Source organism: Mesoplodon densirostris, chromosome 7 (assembly GCF_025265405.1).
Source record: "Mesoplodon densirostris isolate mMesDen1 chromosome 7, mMesDen1 primary haplotype, whole genome shotgun sequence".
Taxonomy (NCBI): Eukaryota; Metazoa; Chordata; class Mammalia; order Artiodactyla; family Ziphiidae; genus Mesoplodon; species Mesoplodon densirostris.
Window position 1 is genome coordinate 64,839,907 of NC_082667.1, and position 5,942 is coordinate 64,845,848.

Genomic DNA, 5,942 nt, shown 5'->3' on the forward strand with positions numbered 1-5,942 from the left:
AAGGATGCAGGGGCTCATCACAACCTCTACGGATTTTTTGAATGACCTTGGTCCAAACACTTCCCTTTTCTGGTCTCAGTATGAGGTGACTGAACTCTTACCTCTGGATTTCAAATTCTGCTTTCATGGAATACCCCGTGTTTCCTTTCTCTAAGCGAAACTTAAAAGGTGGTCTTTTCCTAATTTGTGGAAATGTTTTAATTAACGGATAGAATTTTCTCAATATTTTTCTCCCATGTGATTCTTGTTGATGCTAGACTCTAACACAAGGTGTCTGATGCTACGCCAAATATTTTTAGCCCCTTTCAGTCCCAAATGGCAAGTGGTTCCCAGTCCCAACCAGAACCAGAATGGCAGGACTAGATGTCTTTTCACCAAGGCCCCTCCAGGCTGCCTTCTGAAGATGCTGTTACATTAGTTAATTATCAGTTTTTCTTAGCGGGTGTTCTGCTGGCCAGAGGACAATCTGGAGACACCAGGGGTCAAATGTGTCTGACTGTGATGCATTTGTGGATTTGTGATTGCTAAAAGCTGTCTTATCAGCAAGTTTGAGATCAGTTTTGGGTTAGTTGTCTAGGTCTAGCATCTGAAGGGAGTGATTACTCTTTGGCTGAAACCTCACAGGCCTTCCCGTTCTTCAAAATTGTTCTCAGGGCCTTGACTCGGGGTACAGAGACCTAGAGGAAATATATAATAGTGCCTCACCAAGTACACTCAGTCTGGGCAGAATTTTAGAGTTACACTGTCAGACATTGTAGTCACTAACCACATGTGGCAATTGAGCACTTTAAGTGTGACTGAATTGAGATATGCTGTAAGTGTAAAATATACTGAATCTTGGGCTTCCCTGGTGGCGAAGTGGTTAAGAATCCGCCTGCCAATGCAGGGGACACAGGTTCGAGCCCTGGTCCGGGAGGATCCCACGTGCCACGGAGCAACTAAGCCCGTGCGCCACAACTACTGAGCCTGTGCTCTAGAGCCCGCGAGCCACAACTACTGAGCCCGTGTGCTACGACTACTGAAGCCCGTGCGCCTAGAGCCCGTGCTCCGCAACAAGAGAAGCTACCGCGATGAGAAGCCCGCGCACTGAAGAGAAGCCCCTGCTCGCTGCAGCTAGAGAAAAGCCTGCGCGCAGCAACGAAGACCCAGTGCAGACAAAAATTAAAAAAAAAAAAAAATATATATATATATATATATATACTGAATTTCAAAGACAATATGAAAAACATAAAATATCTCAATAATGTTTTTATATTAAGGTTGAAATATTTTGGGTGCATTAGGTTAAATAAAATATGTTATTAAAATAATTTCACTTCTTTTTACTTCTTAAATGTAGCTACTAGAAAATTTAATATTTATATTAGACATAGCTGTTATAGAATATAGGATGTGGCTGCCATGAGTAGAGTGACTGTAATAAGATGGTTGGTTGCCTGGCTAGAGTCTGAATGAAGACTCAGGCCTGGGTAAGGAGAGGGGTGACAGAGTTGAACTGGCACAGCTAGAGCCAAAGGTTTGAGGTTGGGGGGATATATGTCACTAAACAAGGAATGTAATTCCAGGTGACACAATGGAAGTGGAGGAGTCAGTTCTTGTTCTGCCCTGCTCATGCCTAGATAACTCTTACTTTCCCCTTAGGTCAGGGGTCTCTTCAACTAGAAAGCCTTCCCTGACTCAGGTGAACTTCCATCTGTATTTGTGCAGATCTGTTTCCTAACTTAACCCGTTAGGATAAAATTATGTTTTCCTATCTGCCTCTATACTCCCAACCTCCATCAAAATTTTGCAAACTCTTTGAGGGCAGGGGCCTTGTTCATTACCTTTGTACCTGGAGACTGGGACAGAGTAAAAACCAATAAATGTTTGTGGGGACCTGGAAAAGGGAAAAGGAATGGGAGAGGCTCCTCTGGTCAGTCTCCAAGAATCAGGTACCTACTTGAATCCCTACTTTATTCCTTTCTGACCGTGAGAGGGCAATGCTGAGATGCCCAAAGAAGTACAGATGGGATCTGGGCACCATAGTAGGCAGGAGAGGGGAGATTTTCTGTCCTAGGGTCTTCCTAGACCTTCAGGTCACATCAGAGTTGTTCTGTTTACAGACAAGACTGGCCTTAGTGAGTACCCACTCTTTTCCCTGCTTCCCTGTGACTACGTTTCCTTACTCTATTCCACTTAAGGAGTGACAAGTCCAGGTGCACCTTCCTACCAGGTATGCGCCCTCTCACTTCTTTGTAAGGCCTAAAAAATTCCCTGGTGGGGGATGGTCAGAAGAGTAAGAAGACTCTTCTCTAAATTTAAGTGTGCAAGTCAGAAGGTTAGGAAGCAGAAGTGACAATTTTTGTATCTGGGACCGAGGTTTTGCTAGCTCTGCCTGCAGTCCCCTCACCCCTTTTCCCTCCAGTGATCAAATGGTTCTCTGGATGCCCCAGTCTTCTTTCTCCACCTCATCCTTTCTGATCTACTCAGCACTTTCCCAGGCCACAGCAGTCCAGGAGAACAAATGGAGTCATGCACAGCATCAATATGATGGTTTCCTTGGATCATGTCTCCAGTGGTTACAGCAGGACACACAGAAGTTCTTCTGAGCATACCCTGGGAATGTCTCATGTGAGCCCTCTCCTTTACCATGTGCATTGCCAGGGTGCTCCCTACTACTTAAGCCCCCTTTAGTAAGATTTTCTGCCCCCTGCTACTTGTAAAACCACATAAGTATACTTGCTGGCTCCCACCATGGTAACAACAATGCATGAGGCCAGAATTACATATTTCTGTTCCTAGAGATGCTGGTATCAGCAATAGCTGACAAGTTACTGGAGTCTGTAAAATAACAAAGAAACACAAGGTTTAGTAGCAAAGCAGGGAGAATTTTTAAAGTTTCTTTCAGAAGGGTGCTAAATCAGTATTCTTGGTTTCCCAGTGTCTTATATCTTACAATACCTAAGGGAAACAGTTCCTCCATTCTGACTGCTAAGATTTTCAAATAAATGAAAAAACTATACTACTTGTATTCATCTTTATTTTTACCAATATAGTATTTTTTTTTTGGCCGCATCACACAGAACTTCCCCGACCAGGGATCAAACCTGTGCGCCCTGCAGTGGAAGCACAGAGTCTTAACCACTGAACCACCAGGGAAGTCCCCAGTATACTGCATTTAAAATATCAAATGGTACTTCACAGTTGACCCTACCCCAGCCCTCTACATTCTGAATTTCTGCTCCCCAGAGACAACTTCTTTCTTTTAAGATAAATCTCTTCTGGGATTTATCTCCCTATTTCTTAATAGCATGCTTATACTACTAGTTCTTGATTTTTCAGTCTGGGCTATTATTTTACTTCTTGCTATAGAAGCTATGTACTTACACTCCAATGTCCTCTCATAAACACATGTATTATTTCTCCATCCTCCATCCCTCAATATATCTATATCATCTTAGGTAAATCACTATTCCTTACATTATTATAACTGTGTACATATTTATTCACGGTTGAATAAATTAGCATAATATTTCATTTCCTTTTTTTTTTTTTTTTTTTTTGCGGTACGCGGCTTCTCACTGTTGCAGCCTCTCCTGTTGCAGAGCACAGGCTCCGGACGCGCAGGCCCAGCAGCCATGGCTCATGGGCCCAGCCGCTCCGCAGCATGTGGGATCCTCCCGGACCAGGGCACAAACCCGCATCCCCTGCATCGGCAGGCGGACTCTCAACCACTGCGCCACCAGGGAAGCCCTCATTTCCTTTTTTGACTGAAGTTAGCCACTGCCTCTTTTTCCATGTTTCTTAAGTATTTAGCATTCAAGTATCTATAATTAATTTATCCCAAACTCTCAATACTTTCAAACACATCAGGTAGCCTACCAATTATTTTTTTTTTAAATTGAAGACAACCCTCCAGGGCTTCATCACCTCCTTCATTCTGGACTAGTTATTCTTTAAGTCCACTGCACAGGTTTTGCCCTAGAATAATTGAATAATTTTATCATTTCTTCCCCATTTCTACCTCTTTTTGTTTTTCTGAAAGACTTCTATCTTCCAAGTCTTCTTTTGAATTTTCACATTTCTGTTATCCTGTTTTAAATTTACTACTTTCTTGACTGCCCTGCCCCCTTTTAAATAGCAATCTGTTCCATCTGGGAATACAGCATCTAATTTCTCTGACGATATTTCTAATGTTTTGAGTTTTTCAGTCTTTGTTTCGTGGCTGTGTTGTTGTTTTGTTTTTTTTTTCTGTTAGAAGCTTTTTTTATGGCCACGCCATGCAGCTTGCAGGATCTTAGTTCCCCGACCAGGGATTGAACCCAGGCCACGGCAGTGAAAACACAGAGTCCTAACCACTGGACAGCCAGGAAATTCTCAGAAGCTTTCCTTAAATGTCTGGAGATCCTTGGCTATCTATTCGCATGTAAGAGTTAGGCATTAGAAAACTGACTGGAAGCTCTGTGTACATAGACAGGGCTTGTGATTGGTAGAACACACTGTGGTATTTTTCAAACTTCTGGTTGCAAACCCATTAGTGGTTTGTGAAATCAATTTAATCACTTGCTACAAACTTTTTTTTCCCCAAAAGACAGAATAGAAAATACTGTCAGAATACATCACACATAAAAAGGAAATTGTTTTGTGAAACTTTGGTTTCACATACACACACATACACACCTATACATCATATGTACATATTATGTACTGGGTCAATTCCATAAAATGGGGATTTCTTATTGTGGGTGTTTTCTCAAAGAAGTTTGAAAAAATACCACTTAGGGTACTCAAGATCAACTGCCAAGATGCATAGCTTCTTTCTCTTGGAAGGAGAGGTAAGTTTCTCTAGAGAAAAATTCTCTAAACTCCTGCCTGCTGGTCTGGTAGCCAATGTTCAATCAAGCATTTGTTGAGCACTTACTACATGCTATTGTGTAAAACAGATAAAACTTTCTGCCCTCCTGGAACTAGCATTCTAGTCAGGGAGACAATAAACACAGTAAGTTATGCAATATTTTGGTTTTGTGCTATGGTAACACAGTAACAGAAGGGAAAGCTGAATTCATGCATAGAGATGCTGGTAAGAGGTTAGATGTGGTAGGAGTGGTGAATGTTCTGATTATTTCATGAATGAAGTAGAAAGCAAGGCCATCAGCTGGCAGTATTAGGAGGCAGTATTAGAGACTTGAAAGAAAAGAGAAGGTGTGAAATAACTTAGGAACACAGCCCAGCAAACTAGAGCCCATGGCCAAATCCTGTTTTTGTACAGTCTGCCAGGTAAGGATAATTTTTATACTTTTAAATGGTTGGGGAAAAAAACCTAAAGATGAATACTAAATTGCGACACGTAAAAATTACATAAAATTCAAATTTTGTGAGTTGTATGGCAATAGGTAAGGCAATACTTATATATTGCCTTTGGCTACTTTCTTGTTACAATGGCAGAGTATAGTAGTCGTGAAAGAGACTGTATGACCTGAAAAGCCTAAAATACTTACTATCCGGCCCTTTGCAGAAAAAGGTTGCAGACCCCTGATCTAGAATAAAAAGGTGAATGACTAGGGAAATATGATTGCTGGGCAGCGTTAAGGGCCTGGGAGTTATGGACATGAGTTTAAAATGAGACCAGTCAGCATGGTTGCTGCATAGGGGTAGGCAAAGAGCTGGCTCTGACTGGAATTGTGGTTTTGCAAAGTGAGTGTGACAAAAAGAGAAGGTAAACTGAGTTAAAAGTATATGCAAGTGAATCATTATATCCATTGACCCAGGGATTTAAGTTGCTTATGAAGAGAGAAACTCAGGTTAGGGACAATGAAAGGTGATAATCATGGGAGTGTTGCAATCAAGTTGCTAGGAGATGTCTGGAAGACAGAGCTGGTGGTCAGACAGTCAGATACATGAGCCTGAGATCATGAAAGGGTTATAGTTTTTGGTAATAACAAGATCTAAGGTATGACCATCGG